Source organism: Littorina saxatilis, linkage group LG15 (genome assembly GCF_037325665.1).
Source record: "Littorina saxatilis isolate snail1 linkage group LG15, US_GU_Lsax_2.0, whole genome shotgun sequence".
Taxonomy (NCBI): domain Eukaryota; kingdom Metazoa; phylum Mollusca; class Gastropoda; order Littorinimorpha; family Littorinidae; genus Littorina; species Littorina saxatilis.
In genome coordinates, this window is record NC_090259.1 from 31138145 (window position 1) to 31158305 (window position 20161).

At 39.7% G+C, this 20161-nt stretch overlaps 1 protein-coding gene and 1 long non-coding RNA gene across 2 annotated transcripts in view; one reads left to right on the plus strand and one right to left on the minus strand.

Moving 5' to 3' along the window:
* Nucleotides 1-20161, plus strand: part of LOC138947983 (uncharacterized) — a 627639-nt gene that overhangs the window by 508774 nt on the left and 98704 nt on the right. The window lies entirely within an intron of this gene.
* LOC138948093 (uncharacterized) lies at nt 7620-8727 on the minus strand. The gene is made up of 2 exons (XR_011449882.1): nt 8622-8727; nt 7620-7919 (listed from the first exon to the last, which is right to left on the minus strand). It is a non-coding gene; the product is annotated as an uncharacterized lncRNA (long non-coding RNA).

Consider the following 20161-nt stretch of genomic DNA (forward strand, 5'->3'; position numbering starts at 1 on the left):
AAGGAAAATCCAACTCCACCAGCCTTAAATAAAATACTTTCCACTCAATGCGCTCTTCTCGGCATTCAGGGAGGCAGATCTGTAACAGAGTCTCAACCCCTTGACAACACAATGACATAGAGAGTTGAGGGGCAGATCAAACGGTCACAACAGACTTTAGGTCTTCTGTGATTGAAATGGATTCAAGAATAAATATACTGCAGTGGAACTGTCGTTCCCTTAACACTGCTCTACCGTACCTTATTAATTATCTTAACCAAAACAACATGTTCAATGTATTATTGATACAGTCCCCACTCTGTCATGCGGGAAAACTCCCCTTCATATCTGGTTTCTTTTACCCACCCGTCACAGATTATCAGATTGATGATACGAGCGGAGCACAAACTATCAAGTACACAGTAACCTATGTCAGAGACAATCTGAAGTACAGTGTTCACCCAACCCCTGTTCCGGCCGACACAAAAATACATTCAAACCTAGTTGAACTTCTGCTGAATGATGGCCCATCCATCTTCCTATTAAACATATATAACAGAAACATTACCAAAGGCCCGATTTTCAGCTGGCTCCCAGAGCTCGACGGAAGACGCACCTGGGTGATCGGAGGAGATGTTAATGGCCGAAACCCCCTGTGGGATGCCAACTTCCCCGATCAGACATGTGCCGTGGGAAAGAGCCTTGCCACCTATATAACGCAATCAAATGTGTACTTACTAAATGACGGATCAGCAACCAGAATACCCGATATCTCAAACCAACACCCCTCCGCCATTGACATAACCTTGGTTAGTCCCACTCTCGGATTAACAACGGACTGGTGCGTTGTGTCAGATAAATTAAAAAGCGACCACTTACCAATCATGATATCCATTATTGGGAAATCACCACACACAGAGCCAGGCCCAAAAGCCTTAAAATACAATTATAAAAAGGCGGACTGGGCAGTTTTCAAGGACGCTGTCACTAAGTCTGCCGATGCACATACCCTCTTGGATGGCAATCCAGAGTCCCAAGAAAGTATCGACAACAAATATAAACAGCTAAGATCAAACCTGCTGAATGCAATGGAATTGTCAATCCCCAAAACAAAACCTTTTATCGGACCCAGTAGAACTGATCAGAGCCCATGGTGGACAGAAGAATGCAGAACAGCCATCAGGTTAAAAAGAACTGCAAAAGAGAAGTATGATCGCTTCAGGTCTGCACAAAACCACAACAATATGAAATCAACTGAAGAACAATGTGACAAAATTATAGACAAAGCAAAAAAAGAATATTTTGAAAACATGTCCAGCAAAGTGAGCGATTACAGAGATGCTGGAAAAATTTGGACCAAAATAAGGAAATTCAAATGCAGACACAAGCAGGCTGAACGTCCTCTTATGCACGAAGGAAAAAAATATGAAAGCCTTCCTGAAAAAGCAGAACTGTTTGCAGATATTTTTGCAGCAGCAAGCCAAACAGATAAACTGTTATGTGAGCAGGAACTCTTCCGTAAGAAGTGGGAGGATAAACAGGACTTAAACGACCCAGAACTCAACCCTTCCTTAAAAATAAATGCTCCCTTATCCATTCAAGAACTGAAAACGGCTATAGCATCGGTGACAAAAGTCCGATCCGCCTGTGGTTCTGATCCAATAAACTATCAGGTCATACAACATTTACCAAACCAAGGATTAAATCTTTTACTGGATTTTTATTCAACATGCTGGAAGTCTGGCCTGATTCCCACAGCTTGGAAAGAGGCTGTTGTGATCCCCATTTTAAAGCCTGGAAAACCAAGAGCTAACCCTTCCAACTGGCGCCCTATATCTCTGACCTCCCATCTGAGCAAAATCTATGAAAGAATACTAAAATCCAGACTAGAAGATGAAATGGAAAGAAAAAAGGTAATACCCCTGTGCCAAGCCGGTTTCCGTCGAGGCAGGGGTGTCTCGGATCACATTGTAAAACTGTCCTCTAAAATTAAGAAAGCTCTCTCACGCAAGAAGTCTCTCTTTGCTGTCTTTTTTGACATCAAAAAAGCCTACGATACAGTATGGCACCAACGATTGTTGTTCAAATTGAAGCAATTAGGCATCAGTGGTAATATGTTTCAATACATAAAAAGCTTTCTACTGAACAGATCCTTTCAAACTGATTATAAAGGTGCCAAATCATCCACTCGCAAAGTTGACATGGGAGTGCCACAGGGCTCAGTAATAGCACCACTGCTTTTTAGCATTATGCTGCATGACATATCGACAATTAAAACACATGGAGCCGAACTGACGCTTTATGCGGATGATATTGCTCTATGCAAAGAGTATCAAAACAAAACCTATAAAACAGAACACAAATTCTCTAAAGAGTGGCAAACAGCTATAGATAACATTGCGAACTATATGCGGGAGAATGGCTTCACTCTCTCTGCCGAGAAAACTGTATTCGTTGTCTTTACAAACCGAAAACTGGAAGATCGAGAAAAGATACAGTTCTCACTAGATAAATCTGTTGTCTCACCCAGTCAGCAGGTGAAATATCTGGGCGTACTTTTCACCTCAAATGGACTATGGACTGCTCACTTAAAGTATCTTTTAAGCAAAGCAAATAAGACCATCAACCTTCTTAAAATACTGGCTGCCCAACCATGGGCAAAGTGCCCAGTTATCCTAACAAACATCACCAGAGCTCTTATAAGATCAAGACTATCATATGGACAGGAGGCCTACTTCTCGTCGGCTCGAAAATGGCTTGATAAGCTACAGTCAGCGGAATGTCGTGCCCTTCGGCTTGCCCTCGGACACCCAAGGCATTCAAAGCAGGCCATTGTATACCACCAAGCAGGATTCCTCCCTCTTGACATGTGGCGGCGTAAGTGCTGCGCAGATTACAATGTTCGAGCCAACACAGTGCAAAACTCAACAAAAGAGGAGCTACAACCGCATTACAATCATGTCCAAAACAAAAAGGCCCACTTTGGCACTACTTTCTCCTCACTGGCTCAATTCAATGCTTCACTCTTTAGTGAAATCAGTGTCGACCCAAATGATGTGGCCCAAAACCCCATATCTCGTGATCCCTCATGGACAATGAAAGAAATGAATTTTGACACAGAATATTGCACAGCTACAAAGGATGATCAGTTATTACTCAGGATACAAGCCCTTGAGCACATTGATACTGTATACAAAGGCCATGTTCATGTTTACACAGACGGGTCAGTGTTGGATGACAAGAAGGCTGGCGCAGCTTTTGTAATCCCCAGCGATGACATGACTGGGAAATTTAAACTGTGCAACAGAAACTCGATCTTCTCAGCTGAGCTCCTTGCCATCTGCATGTCGCTTGTTCATCTCAACCTAAAGAACACTCCTCCTCAAAAGATAGCTATATTCTCTGACTCCAAAGCAGCCATTGAAGCATTAAGATCTAACAAAAGATCAAAAAGACATGATCTTGTCATTGCCATAAAGGAGCTGGCAAATAAAATTATAAAAAAAGGAAGCGAGATTAACCTGGTCTGGTGTCCAGCACACGTGAACGTGCCTGGCAACGAGAAAGCGGACAAAGCCGCTAAAGAAGCTGCCCAAGACATAGGCGCCTCCGAGGTAGACCTGCCATTGTCTGCTTCTGAGATCAGTAGCCTTACAGACTCTCTTCTCTGGAGAGAATGGAGGAACAAATATATGCACAAGGCTATAAGCTCTGGCTGGCTCATTCGGGAAGCCCCATCAAAACAGATGAACACCTATAATGCATGCCCACGTGTAATAAAAAGGATTAACCGCCTAAGGGCAGAAGCTGGGAATTACCAATTTCTAGAGCTTAAATGCACCTGTCAATCCGACCTCACCATTGCTCATTTGACTTTGGAGTGTGATTTGAACTCATGCCACTTTCAACCCCTGACTCAGTTTATAAACTCAAATAGAAATATTCTGCTAAATACCTCAAAGGAAAAATTAAGTTATCTTTTAAGTTTTAATAAAGACCTTGGGTGGCAAGGTCCCAAACTTATCGCTGGACTTATGCACACGCACCCACTTGGTCCCTGGATATGAAGAGACGTTGCTGCGGCTGACGCCATTGCTTCTCATACAGCTACTATATATTTTTATCAGAACTTTTAAAAATACCATTTTATATCCAAGTATCTCTTAACACCATTTTTAATTAGATGAGCGAGAGTGTGCGGGGGGCGGGAGGGTGGTGAACCACTGTACATAAAGGGAAAGTTTGTGTGCGTGCCTGTGTGTGTTCTTAATCTAAGACAAATGTCGCCAATGTTTTTACAGAGTGACGTTAAATAAACGATTTTATCATCATCTGTCTGTATGTTCTGGCATGTGAGAAGCCACAGCAGATAATATAGGGCTAAGAAATAAGCTCTAAAATTCTCAATCCCGTTTGACAGGACTTCGCCTTCAAAGGTGATTGTGGTGAACCGCCACGCTGTCTGTCTCTGTCTCGCGCCGTTCACCCCAAATTCCCGTTTCTGAGTAACTATTTTTAGAATGTCACTGCGCTGTCCAGAACGCTTCCCTTGCACCCGTAAGTTGTTCTTACTGTCAAAATGAAAAGGTCGAATCAATTTATAGTCACGCGAAAAATACACTCTCACCTATCTCTATATATTTATAGATATAGATATATATATATATATATACAGCTTCTCTGTGTGTGTGTTTGTGTGTGTGTGGGCAAAAACCTGTGGATTGTAGAGTTCTGTTTGTGATGGGGTCTAGCGGCTTTTGTCTGTCTGTATGTTCTGGCATTTGAGAAGCCACAACAGATAATATAGGGCTAAGAAATAAGCTCTAAAATTCTCAATCCCGTTTGACAGGACTTCGCCTGCAGAGGTGATTGTGATGAACCGCCACGCTGTCTGTCTCTGTCTCGCGATTCACCCCGGCGAAGCTGGGTATTCCTCTAGTATGTATATATTTTTAGATTCAGAATGTCATGAAGAATACGATGCAATCAATTTTAAGTCTGTTTGCGAAAAATCGATTTTAATGACAACTTTAATGAGCAAACTCATTAATTTATTTTTAAGCCTCCAAGCTGAAATACAATACCAAAGTCCGGCCTTCGTCGAAGATTACTTGACCAAAATGTCAACCAATTTGGTTGAAAAATGTGACCTTCCACCACGAAATGAGTCGCATGTCACCTCGCGCGGTTCTGCGCTAGGCGTAATATAAGCCCGGGGATTGTCTGGTAACAGTGTGAGGATCACCTTAGTCACAGGCTTATAACTCAAACAGTTTTCGATCTTTTCTAAAACGGTTTTCAACACTGGATAGAGCATAAAAAACTCTTCAGGAAAATGTAAAAATATGAAAATCATGCAAAGGTGACATGCGACTCATTTCGTGGTGGAGGGTCACAAATGAGAGCGTGACAGTGCCGCCTCAACTTTAACGAAAAGCCGGATATGACGTCATCAAAGACATTTATAAAAAAAAAATAAAAAAAAAGTCTGGAGATACCATACTCAGGATCTCTCATGTCAAGTTTCATGAAGATCGGTCAAGTAGTTTTCTCTGAATCGCTCTACACACACACACACACACACACACACACAAACACATACACCACGACCCTCGTCTCGATTCCTCCCTCTACGTTAAAACATTTAGTCAAAACTTGACTAAATGTAAAAAAGAGTAAATACTACTAATAATAAAACAGCAACAGCAAGCTGTTTTCCTCACTCTGGCAGTGTGTCTGTCTGTCACACACTGTCTGTCTGTCTGTTACATACACTCCAAGTCTCTCTCTCTCTCTCTCTCTCTCTCTCGCTCTGTCTCAGGGTCTGTCTGTCTGTCTGCCTGTCTGTCTATGACTCTCTATTTGTCTCTCTGTCTTTCTGGCTCTCCCGCAATCTCAGGTTCTCTCTCTCTTTTATCTCTCTCGGTGTCCATTTGTCTGTGTCTCCGTCTCCGGCGTCTCCGTCTCTGTCTGGGGGCACAGACAAGTAAGTAGCATCCCCACTGAAGAACTGTATCGCTTTCAGAGAGTTCAGAATAGTGCCGCAATGCTAATTCCGCAGAAGTCAAAGAAAGACCATGTAACTAGAAAGACCATGTAACTCCCCTATTTACCACCCCTCATTGTATTCCGGTGAATTACATAATCGAGTACAAGCTGGCTGTGTTAGGGTACCGCTATTTTGATAAATCTCTTCCCCCCTATGTGTCCAATTCCCTCAGTATCTACGAGCCTTCCCGTTCCCTCAGATCCTCCTCTGAAAAACTCATCCGCATCCCCAAAACCAGGACTAAACCCTTTGGTGAAAGAATATTTAGGCATCAGATTCCCACCGTGTGGAACACACTTCAAAATGCTATTCGTGATTCCAGTAGTCTTTCCTCCTTCAACACACAGTTCAAGACGTACCTGTTCCGTAAAGTCTTTACATAACGGCCTCTACTCTCCACAACACCGTTTCTGCTTTTGACCTGTCTAACCTGTATGTACAGTACGGTCTCTTTGTCTAGGGTGTGTGTGTGTGTGTGTGTGCGTGTGTGTGTGTTTGTTACTATCTGTTGTCATGTAGGCTAAGCCCAGTTTGCTTGCATCCTGAACTCAGGTCAAAATGAGTTCGGCTCATTCTCTCCCTGACCGGACGCTACAGTCCTACGCGAATCTATCAAAACAAAAATACAGAGTTATCTCCCATATGGTTTTCGCGAGCACTGATCTAAATTTGAGATCAGTGTTCGCGAGACGAAAATGATTGCAGATTGGCCGACTTCGACAGTGATCTCCGTTCTGTTCTTCACAGTTATGATAAAGACATCGTTCTAAGGTCAAAACAAGTCGAAATTTTGGGACTGCTGCCGGAAGGAGACCGTAATATATGGTTTCATCACTGTCAACTGGTTACAGAAAAAATCGTCTGCTCCAGTTAGCGCCGAAACCAAACGGTTGATTATCACGTGACATTTTTGCCATATTTAGAGTTGTTTGCACAGTAAATACAGCCGCGAAAAATAGTTCGCTTAATACTGTCTTACATATCAATTCCTTTGCAATTTAAAAATTACAAAACACCATTGAAAAATCATAATCGACGATCGCCAATCTGCTTATATCAATAATACATTACAAAAAGCTCTAAATATGTAAAAAAAAAATCGGTTTCCTTGCCAGACAAGGAAACTCAAGGCATCCTGTCAGGGAGAGAATGAGCCGAACTCATTTTGACCTGAGTTCAGGATGAGTTTGCTTGGTGTTTTTGTTGCTAACCCTAACGTGAGTACATTGCTTTTTGGTCTCTTTATTGTTCCCTCTCGCGTGCAGACGCCATTGTTTAATAATGTTTTTGTTGTTGTTTTATCTCAGTTATTTGTATGCTTTGCATGCTTGTTAAATTGTTGCTCGTTTGTTTAAGAATGGAGCCAATTGCTGTGATTAACGCTATAGAACAGTTTTGTATTGTCTTCTTTATTTGTTGAATACAATTGTCACCCTCTTCTGCGCCACCTTTTGGCACTGAGTCATATACTTACACACGCACATGTACGAACACATAAAAAACGCACGCATACAAATTACTTATACACGAGACAATGATTCAATACAAAATTGAGATAAATCAGTTAAAACCAAAACATTAAAGCACTTGCAAAAGTACACGTCTTTTTCTTTAATTTATTCACCGTCTCCAATCTATCAATACAATCCACTGACTGAAAACACTGGAAATACTTCGGCGCAAAGATTCTTTGGATGGTTTCTAACGCCAGGGCTAACACTCAAATATACACAAACAATTTGAAAAAAAAAATCAGAATATGGCAAGCTTTTTCGAAGTGCTCCTCCTCTTCTGGTGTTTTTCGAGAGCAGACGATGACGTTTGAAGCCTAGAGAGGTAGGCCTCTTGTTCCGCCAGTTTTGTTTTCACCTGGCCTGCCATACGTCGATCCCTGCAATTGAGAAGCAATACAAATCATACTAAAGGGGGTGAATTTGATTTAAAGTTGACTATCACAAATAACATGAAGCTAAGAAAACATTTACATTTAGCATGAAGAAACGAATAAAAACTGCTTCTAGAAATAAAGGGATGCCATCTAGTATCGGTCTTCATCAGACTCGCATCGGTAGCGTCCCTTGTTATGCGCGCAAGTATCGCACGGTTAGAAAGAACATGACGCCAAGACAAAATTCACATTTAACATGATGAATCGAATTAACACTGCAGTCCCGTTGCGATATAACTTTGAATGGTTGAAAACGACATTAAACACCAAATAAAGAAAGAAAGAAAGAAAGAAAGAACACTGCAGTCGATTTGCTTCCAAAAATAAAGGGAAGCCATTTAGTCTCGGTCTTCCTCAGACTCGCATCGGTAGCGTCCCTTGTTACGTGCGCATGTATCCCAAGTGTCAGTATCAGTGATTTTGCCACATCGCACGGTCAAAAAGGCCGATAAACAAAAACCAAAACATGGAGACATGTACACAGACAGACAAACACACAGACACACGTATGCGCGCACACACACACAAAGACACACACACACGCACCAACGCACGCACACACACACACACACACACACACACACACACACACACACACACACACACACACACAAAGTGCACTTCTCTACAGTAATCTACACTTACTTGTTTTCATTGCGAGCCAGCTGCTCTTTCAACCTTGCGATCTGACGTTCCACATTGCGAATCTCTCCATGGGTCTTGAACACCTGTGAAACATTATAACATGTTTGATGGGTTGTTGACAGACCAGCTTTTTTGTCGGTCCGAGGGGGAGCATATCGTCTTTTGTTTCATATTTATTGACCAAGGCCGAAGGCCGCGGTCAATAAATATGAAACAAAAGTCGATATGCCCCCCGAGGACCGACAAAAAAGCTTGTCTGTCAACAAACCATCAAACATCGTTTTTGTCATCATTTTGGTAGTGAGAAAATAAGTGCACAATCAACCCAGGGAGCCATGCTTTGAAACACGGGTTTCGTGCTGATAACCACACGAGTCCCGGTTTGATAACCACTGGCAATCAAAGATGGCGTGTGAAAGCAACTTTCTGTGTTTTTGAGTTCATTAAATGTTGGGATGAATATGTCAGGTTTGAGGATGCACAGTTCTGTAGGTTCATATCGGTAGTCCACCCCCTCGGCTTTCTGTTGTAAATATTAAGCTGTGTGATCGAATGTTGAAGCTACGTTTGGTTAAAGGTCACAGAAGATTTGCGTCGTGCAGCGAAGAAAAGAATCACGATCTTGTTTCCGACTCGGTACCTCTTTGTTTTTCATTAGACCTGTTCTGCTTGCTCGGCTTTGTTAGATGTTTGCATATCTTGTTGCTATTTTCTTTGCTTTTATTATTGTTTCTTATTTGTGCTTCGTTTATCGATACAACGTCTTGTGCACGGGTCAAAATATGTGTGTCAGGTGTCGTTTTACTTGAACTTGACGTTCGTGTTTCTCCGAACGTCTGTGTATCGAAACACAGATACACGCACTCCATGACTCTGTAAGAAGACAAAACATATCGCTATGTTTCATTTGTTTTTGATGAATGTATGACCTTTCATGAAGTAGTTTTGTTTTTTGTTTACTTTTGCCAGTTTGCCAGTTCGTTTTTGGAACTTTGCAAAGCAGTGTCGTGTCGTCTGTTTAGGTCTGGGGAAACACCAATGAAAAGAGCCGAAGAATCCCGGAGTGTTTCTATTGGGTTTGCTTTTTATTATCCATGTATAACCTGCTTCCTGCAACTATGGTAACCGGGGATTTATTGCCTGGGGAACATGAGATTTATTTCCCAGGTGCTTGTGAATGAAAACTCGTGAAAATGATGACAATATAAGATGTTTGGTGACTTGTTGACAGATAAGCATTTTTGTTGGTCCGAGGGGATCATATCGTCTTTTGTTTCATCTTTATCGACCAAAGCCGAAGGCCACGGTTAATAAATATGTGACTAAAGGCGATATGCTCCCCGAGGACCAACAAACAAATGCTTGTCTGACAACAAGCCACCAAACTTCGTTTTTGTCATCATTTTGGTAGTGCAACAAAATGCACAATAACCCACTTGGAGACGATTTTTTAGAATCCAATTCCGGGCCGCAAAGCAGCACTTAACATAGTGATTTTCTGGAAGAATGTAATAGTACGTCTTCATGTGACGTACGATCGGATGTTCCATTGGTGTGGTGTAACCACAGATGCTTGGTTTTTGAACCTTGAAAAAAGTCTGCGGACCGAACATTTGGATTTAATAAAAAGTTGAGACATTCTGGCTATGTATATATTTTATGAAAGATCCCATGTATATTTTCATGGTTGTTTTGTTGGATCAAATACAAAATTGTAACTACTTGACTCTTGTTGAGTTGATATTCTGTTTGTCTGTTCGTCTTGTCGTGTGTTTGTGTAATTGCTATACTGACAAATGTCTTTCAGACACATATGTAACATAACTGCTTAGACATAGACACTGTCAGTTGAAGTTCATGTAAAGCTTCCACCACTCAGTTTTACACACGCACGAACAAACGCACGCGCACACATAGGGGAAGGGCTCCTAATATGGACCGGCTCCTAATATGGACCACCTCTTGATCTGACAAACTAACGGCGCTAGAGCACTAAACACAATTTCATTCGCTGTATTCACCCTATCTGGATAATTTGCGCATGTCAAAACAGTTGCAGGAACACAAACCTTAAAACAGTTAGACTTTTTATCTTTTTTTCACTTTTGGCAGCGTTCACTCTAACTTTGACGACTAAAACGGTCTCGTTTCTGTCTACAGCCAAAGCTTGTATCACACAAAATTTGCTATATATGACAGCTAAGACCGTGTTTGTTACATTTTAGCAGTTTTGACCCTGAGTTTCTAATGCAAACAAAAAATAATAGCAAAATCTCAAAGTATGTGTTAGTCCCCTAATATGGACCACCTTCAACAAATCGAAGAAAATAAAAGCTAAAGGCTATTTTCATTAATTCATTAAGAAGCTTGCTGAAAATAACCTATAACTAGCCCTCGAGCTTTCAAAAAAATATATCAAATTGTCTTCTTTTTGCGGAAGTTGATAATTTCACTTATTTTCACTCTGTTTTTGATATACTTCTTTAGTTTCCTGGTGTGCTTCAAATAATGCTCTCATCAACCCGAAACAGACAAATCTAAAGCATATTTGAATTAGTCTGACATGCACAATAAGTTGTATCATGTTATTTTGAAGTATAGGGGGCTTTTGACAGTGATTCGTGAAGGCCGCTTCACTGGTCCATATTAGGAGCCTGGGCGCCGAATAGGGACCCTTTGTGATTTTTTCTGTATTTAATTTTTGCTGAATGTTTATCAAAGCTATTTCACTCTAAAAAGGCCCAACGGTTCACTTAAGAGAGAAAGACTACCAAACACAAAATGAAACTTCTTCGCAAGAAAACAAGCTAGTTATTAGCATGAAACAACAAGTCGCGTAAGGCGAAAATACAATATTTAGTCAAGTAGCTGTCGAACTCACAGAATGAAACTGAACGCAATGCAACGCAGCAAGACCGTATACTCGTAGTCCACCGCTCACGGCATAGGCAGTGAAATTGACAAGAAGAGCGGGGTAGTAGTTGCGCTAAGAAGGATAGCACGCTTTTCTGTACCTCTCTTTGTTTTAACTTTCTGAGCGTGTTTTTAATCCAAACATATCATATCTATATGTTTTTGGAATCAGGAACCGACAAGGAATAAGATGAAAGTGTTTTTAAATTGATTTGGACAATTTAATTTTGATAATAATTTTTATATATTTAATTTTCAGAGCTTGTTTTTAATCCGAATATAACATATTTATATGTTTTTGGAATCAGCAAATGATGGAGAATAAGATAAATTTGGATCGTTTTATAAATTTGGATCGTTTTATAAATTTTTATTTTTATTTTACAATTTTCAGATTTTTAATGACCAAAGTCATTAATTAATTTTTAAGCCACCAAGCTGAAATGCAATACCGAACCCCGGGCTTCGTCGAAGATTACTTGACCAAAATTTGAACCAATTTGGTTGAAAAATGAGGGCGTGACAGTGCCGCCTCAACTTTCACGAAAAGCCGGATATGACGTCATCAAAGACATTTATCAAAAAAATGAAAAAAACGTTCGGGGATTTCATACCCAGGAACTCTCATGTCAAATTTCATAAAGATCGGTCCAGTAGTTTAGTCTGAATCGCTCCACACACACACACACACACACACACACACACGCACATACACCATACCCTCGTTTCGATTCCCCCTCGATGTTAAAATATTTAGTCAAAACTTGACTAAATATAAAAAGTGGTCCATATTAGGAGCCCTTCCCCTACATAAGCACACACTTGCAAACGCACACTTGCAAACACACACACACACACACGTTGCACACACACACACACACACAAACACACACACACACACACACGTTGCACACACACACACACACACACACACACAAACACACACACACACACACACACACACATAGCCTACACACACACAAAGTAATAATGGGTGCACTTTATTTTGTTGACAAAAAAGGAACAAAAACCTAATGAGTGCAAACAATTGACAAGTGATCACATCTGCTGGTATTGATTACAACAAACACCTTACATCTCTATCGAAACCAGCTGGAGCAATACAAAATTAAGTTATTATGGCAAATATCAATGTTCGCTTTATTTTACATTCAGGTGTGTAGGGGCAAGTATATGATCATTGTATGGTTAAATGATGCTGTTTACTTGTTGAAGTGACACCCCCCCCCCCCTCCGAAAAAATACCCAAAAAACAAACACAAAATTAAGTAGAAGTGCAACGCCAAGGCACTGCATACCCCAGCGAAAGACAAACCTCTCTCTTACTCTCTCTCTCTCTATAACACACACACACACACACACACACACACACACACACACACACACACACCCAAGTTACACACGTACACTCACACGCACTCACTCACTCTCTCACACACACTTCATACACACAAAACACACACCCATACGTACATATAGACAGATGGACATAGACAGATGGACACACACACACCTTTACAAACAAACATATATACACACTCATACACACACACATACACACAAACTCATGCACACACACATTTAAACACACACTCTCTCTCCCTCTCTCTCTCTCTTTCTTATACACACACACACACACACACACACACACACACACATACCTAAAGTGTGGATGGTTACCTAAGAGGCGGCACTGGGTGGAGTGCCTTTCTAGTGCACTTGCACTACAACAGCACTGGGTGCAGTACTCGCTCCGGCATCGAAGAATTTTGCACTAAAAAATGCACAAAATTTGACCTATTTCGTCGCCTATAGAGGACGGAAAGAATGTCATTTTGAACATTGTTATGACATTCTTTCCGTCAAAAAAGTCAATTTAACGGTGTTAAATGAAGCGACCATCCACACAATTAGGTTGCCATCCAGAGTTTAGGTTGCCATCCACGTGTGGATGGTTGCCTTATGGTGATTTAGGCAACCAAACCTGTGGAAACGGGGGTACACACACACACACACACACACACACACACACGAGTACAGACTCATGCACGCGCGCACACACACATACACACACAAACACACACACACACACACACGTACACACACACACAGTAACAATAACACATGTGCACAAAATGAACACACACACACACACACACACACACACACACACACACACACACACACCGCGCGAGAGAAAAATACTACAGGGAGGCATGACGTCATGATGCATTAATTGACGTCAAAGACTGTCGACCGTGACGTAATCTTCTTACGCGAGCTTTATCCATAGACTTGGAAACTACGGAATTTCTACCCGTCCAAAGCGGCCATGGGTGGCGTTTGCTAAAAAACAAATGGGGGCGCCTATTGCACGCACCGTAGTTTTGTTAGTATGGTCCCAATTTTTGGTGAACTTCCATCTTCAACTGTAGCCCCTAGCGGGGCACAATGAATCCTTCTTTATCATGTATTATCGGTATGAAAATGTCTCAAGTCGATTACAGTATATAGCGTTCGTGGGATACCTCCAGCTTCGCTGGGATAACAACAACAAAAGAACAACAATATAACGGTAAAGACAAAGGACCGTGTTTTTAAGTTTTGTTTGCCTATTCTTTTCTTTGTAAGTGGAGCAGTTGGAGAGACTCCATTGTTAGACGTAACTGCATGTACAAGGCGCCTGCTAATAATGAACAGTTATTGTCTTCATTTTCAAAGAGTGTTCCCAACATGATGTTATTTTACTTCACATCCAAGTGTTAAAGTGTGTATGTTAGTTTCCAGGTTGAAATGGTCATTTATGTTTGCCTTTTGCCTGTTTTGAGACAATGCAGCAGTAAGCAGTCGCAGAAGCGGAACAAACCTGAGTTATCTATATCCTTCTGAAATGATGCTGAAATGCTCTGAAGATTTATAAGCAATTATACAGCAGAAGCGTTTACCACATACAAGTGTACCATTAATCTTGTATAATATATACTCATTTAAAAAGTAAGGAATCTTGGGTTGGCTTACGTATTATAAAAAGAAATACATTTATACATATTTTAACTAAACTCTCTAACAAAAAATACTCTGTATATTTGTCAGCTGATATTCGCGAAGCAAGAATTGTCCCACCAAAAATGACAAAAATAGAATAAACAAAACAATGTCGTGCTGCACAAAGACAGTTGAAGAGCATCTTGGCAAACATTGAATGCATTTCTAGCCTAGAACTAACTAGCATTTATTCAATCACTATTCTTAACAATAATAATAATAATAAAACATTCTTATATAGCGCTGTTCACCGCCAGATAACAGTCTCATGGCGCTTTACATTGGACATTTAAAATTGAACATTTCACATATAAAAAGTTTCCTCGTAAGAAATAAAATACAAGCATTATTAGCTTACTTTTCATAAGCAACAACCACACACATAAGATAATCTAGAAGATTAAAAAAACAATATGAACAATACATAAAATAATTACTAGACACCTAATTACACATAAAACGTCTGACATATAAAAACAGAACTGACAATAAGAGCTATTCTCTCTCATCAACACACACATGAAATGAAATATAACGCTGGGCATGATCATGCAACCTCCCCAGTACTTTACAACCGATGAAAAGTGCAAGCCATAATGACAATTCAGAGCCCTGCAATTTCTTTTTGTCAACATACCATTAAAGTTCCTGTCTACTTTACCACAAAGCACATACTTATGCAGCCAATACACACATGTGAACTCTCAATGTTTTTCTTATATTGCACACCCATAATTCAAGCAAAGTCAATGGCAATTACATATAAAGTGCACACCGATAACGCTTAACGTGTAGATTTTGCATTTTTTCTATTCTGACTTAGGAAAGTTTATGTTACGGTCTATAAATTGTGGATTTGAGAAAGGAGAAATGTCAGTGACTCAGAGACAGGGCGTTATAGTATGTATTCCAAAGGAAGGGAAAAATAAAACACTTTTGAAAAATTGGAGACCAATTACTCTGTTAAATACGGTCTATAAGATTGCATCAACGTGCATTGCAGAACGGTTTAAACGTGTTTTGCCAAATCTGATTCATGATGATCAAAAAGGCTTCTTGATATATAATACCCTGTTCTACTCAAATAAACATAATATACCTGGCCTACTTTTGATGGTCGACTTTGAAAAGGCTTTCGACAGTGTTGCCTGGTCATTTATTGAAAAATCTTTGAGCAAATTTAACTTTGGAAATGACATGAAACGATGGATTTTTACTTTTTATTGCAAAATTAAGTCCTGTGTTTCAGTCAATGGTCGGTATTCAGCATGGTTTAATGTAGGTCGAGGCACCCGGCAAGGGGATCCGCTGTCACTTTATCTATTTTTGATTTGTGCTGAAATATTGTCTCTTATGGTACGCCAGAACAAAAAGATTGGTGGTATGAATATTCTTGGCGAAAATATTTTATTGTCACAATTTGCTGATGATACCAGTCTGTTTCTTGATGGTACAGAGCAATCTTTTTGCGAAAGTATAAAAGTGTTACAACATTTTGCATCACTGTCAGGTCTGAGAATGAACTATGATAAAACAATTGTAGTTTGGTTAGGACCTTTAAAGTTTAGCAAAAGAAGATTTTTGCCTGATATGAATTTTACCTGGAACCCGGATAATTTTAAAGCACTTGGCGTTATTTTTTCGGTGAATATATCCGAGGTTGTTTTTCTTAACTATAGAAATAAGTTAAAGGAAATTCAAAAACTTCTGAATTCATGGACCAGAAGAAACCTGACACCATTTGGTAAAATAACAGTCCTAAAAACCTTGGCTATTTCCAAATTGACACATTTGTTTACTAATTTACCTGATCCAGACGAACAGTTTATGATGGAGTTAAATAATATTTTTTTCAAATTTCTTTGGGATGGAAAAAGAGATAAAATTAAAAGAAGTACGGTCACCCAACCCTATGAAGATGGAGGATTAAAGATGGTTGACGTGAAAAGTTTTCTGTCATCTCTAAAAATCGTTTGGTTAAAAAGAGTTGATGGCCTTACTGGATTAATATCAAGATTATTGTTTAAAGCATGTCCATCTGTTACAACAATTAATATGAGAGGAGAGGAATTTGCAAATGTTTTGATGCAGAGAATGGAAAACCCGTTTTGGACCAATGTTTTTAAACATTATAAGAAACTACATGGAAAATGTGACCCTATAACCTTTAACGATTTTGTATCAGAATGTTTACATTATAATGTTAATATTCGGAGAGATAAAAAGACAGTGTACATTTAAAATTGGATCGACAATGGAATAGCTCAGATTGGTCATATTTTGGGACAAAATGGATACTTATCCTATAATGCGTTTAAAATCAAATATCCAAATGTGCGAGGCGATTTTGTATTGTATCAAGGTGTAATCCAGGCTGTTAAGAAATATCAGAGAAAAATCGGCTTAGAATTTGATAAACATTTTATTATGACAGAGCCCATTGTGTGGAAATGTATTTGTAAAGATAAGACACAACTTATTTACAAAAAAACTGATTAAACATGTTACGGTCCCAAAATGTATCGAAAAATGGTCTGAATCTTTAGACTGTTTGTTAGATAAGAAGGCTATTTTTCAACATGTTTTTAAAACAACAAAAGACACTTGTCTGAGATGGTTCCAGTACCGATTATTGTACAGAATTTTGCCCACAGAAAGGTTTCTATTTTTGCGAAAAATTGTGGATACGTCATTGTGTACATTTTGTGGTAGAAATGAAGAAACCCTTTTACATATGTTTTGGGAGTGTGATAAAGTGCAGACTTTTTGGATAGAATTTGTAAATTGGCTAAAGGCGAACTGCACCCATTGCAACAATTTAAAACTGTCTAAAGAACTGGTTCTTCTTGGAGTGGCGAACAATGTAGTCACCGATAAAGCTTTTGATGTGTTATTAATCTGTGCCAAACACCATGTATATATTTCCAAAATGAACAAAAAGACCCCTCATTTTCAGACATTTAGTAGAAACTTTAAGCAAAGATTTATTTGTGAAAAGTATAACGCAGTTGTGAATAATACAGTAGATAAATTCTACAAGGATTGGCGCCTGTATGTGCACGTTTTGATGTAACCCTTAGGTTTTTTCGTTCCTAAAACCTTTTGATAATGCGACCACCAAACCACTGAACATCCCCCCCTCCCCATTCCATCCTCCCACCCCATGTATGTTGTAATTGTCCAAGTGTGTTTTTCTGTTATATGATTTTGTCCTTTCGGTTAGGTGATGTCCTGTAATGTACAGCATATACATGTAAAAAAAAAATGTACAAAAAGAGAATAAAAAAAAAAATTAAAAAAAAGACAATTAAGAGCCCTGCAATTTCTTTTTGTCAACATACCATTAAAGTTCCTGTCTACTTTACCACAAAGCACATACTTATGCAGCCAATACACACATGTGAACTCTCAATGTTTTTCTTATATTGCACACCCATAATTCAAGCAAAGTCAATGGCAATTACATATAAAGTGCACACCGATAACGCTTAACGTGTAGATTTTGCAAATACCACACTAGGAATGGACCAAGGCTTTACTTTTGACAGACATTTGATCCTGTATTGGTGATTTGTGTAAGTTATGATAGTAATGGTTCGGAAACCCTAATCCACAAATAAGAAAGAGCACAGATATCCCATAGAGACGGGGTTCGAGTTACAGTAAAACAAAAACAGTTCATATAGCATGAACAATGATTTGCTTTTTTTCCACGCTAAGGGCGCAAGTAATAACAGTCAACAGAAAATACCCGTTTGTCTCTTCTCAAATTGTTTTACCTTTCATAAAATGTATCTATTGCAGAATGTTTGAAACAATGGGCGTAGAAATTCAAGTCTGATATGGAGAGTACAAGAATATGTGTTTTTACCATTCAGAACGGGCGGGGATGTAGCTCAGTCGGTAGCGCGCTGGATTTGTATCCAGTTGGCCGCTGTCAGCGTGAGTTCGCCCCCACGTTCGGCGAGAGATTTATTTATCAGTCGGTAGCGCGCTGGATTTGTATCCAGTTGGCCGCTGTCAGCGTGAGTTCGCCCCCACGTTCGGCGAGAGATTTATTTCTCAGAGTCAACTTTGTGTGCAGACTCTCCTCGGTGTCCGAACACCCCCGTGTGTACACGCAAGCACAAGACCAAGTGCGCACGAAAAAGATCCTGTAATCCATGTCAGAGTTCGGTGGTTATAGAAACACGAAAATACCCAGCATGCTTCCTCCGACAGCGGCGTATGGCTGCCTAAATGGCGGGGTAAAAACGGTCATACACGTAAAAGCCGTGGGAGTTTCAGCCCATGAACGAACAAACAAACCATTGAGAACCAATATGAGGTTAAAAATTATATTTTTTAGAATGATTTATTGTATACACGTACAGCTCTTAGCTAATTCCAGGAAAATTGCCCTTTCAATTAATGTGAACGTTCTTGTGAGTAGCCTACAACCTTTAGACCCTTCCTTTTTACATTTAGTCAAGTTTTGACTTAATGTTTTAACATAGAGGGGGGAATCGAGAGGAGGGTCGTGGCGTATGTGTGTGAGTGTGTGTGTGTGTGTGTGTGTGTGTGTGTGTGTGTGTGTGTGTGTGTGTGTGTGTGTGTGTGTGTGTGTGTGTGTGTAGAGCGATACAGAGTAAATTACTGGACCGATCTTTATGCAATTTTACATGAGAGTTCCTGGGCATGATATCCCCAGACACTTTTTTTATTTTTTGGATAAATGTCTTTGATGACGTCATATCCGGATTTTTGTAAAACCCTCATTTTTCAATAAAATTGATTAAAATTTTGGCCAAGCAATCTTCGACAAAGGCTGGACTTTGGTATTGCATTTCAGTTTGGAGGCTTAAAAATTGATTAATGCCTTTGGTCATCAAAAATCTGAAAATTGTAATTAAAATTATTTTTTTATTAAACGATCCAAACTTACGTTCATCTTGTTCTTCATCATTTTCTGATGTCCAAAAACATATGAAATGTTATATTCGGATTAAAAACAAGCTCTGAAAATTACAAATATAAAAATGATGATTTAAATTAAATTTCCAAAATCCTTTTAAAAACAATTTCATCTTATTCCTTGTCGGTTCCTGATTCCAAAAACATATAGATATTATATGTTTGGATTAAAAACACACTCAGAAAGTTAAAACGAAGAGAGGTACAGTAAAGCGTGCTCAGCGCAACCACTACCGCGCTACCCAACAGGCTCGTCAATTTCACTGCCTTTCGCACGAGCGGCGGACTACGGTCATTGTGACAAAATACAGTGCGTTCAGTTTCTTTATGTGAGTTCCACAGCTTGACTAAATGTAGTTGTTTCGCCTTACGCGACTTGTTGTTTTATTCATAATAAGTTGTCGATTGGCGTGCAAATTTCAGGTGTAGTAAATTCGCAGACATTATGCCTCCATTGCCATCAGGCCAATTAAAATCTCCGTCCGAGAATTTCAGATAGCCTGTACACCCTGCACCATACCAGCCCGGCAAGCCCTGAGAAGAAAAACAGTTGTTAGTGTCGTGTCCCTCGGCACTTAATTCTATTGGTGACGAAACAGCAAAACCAT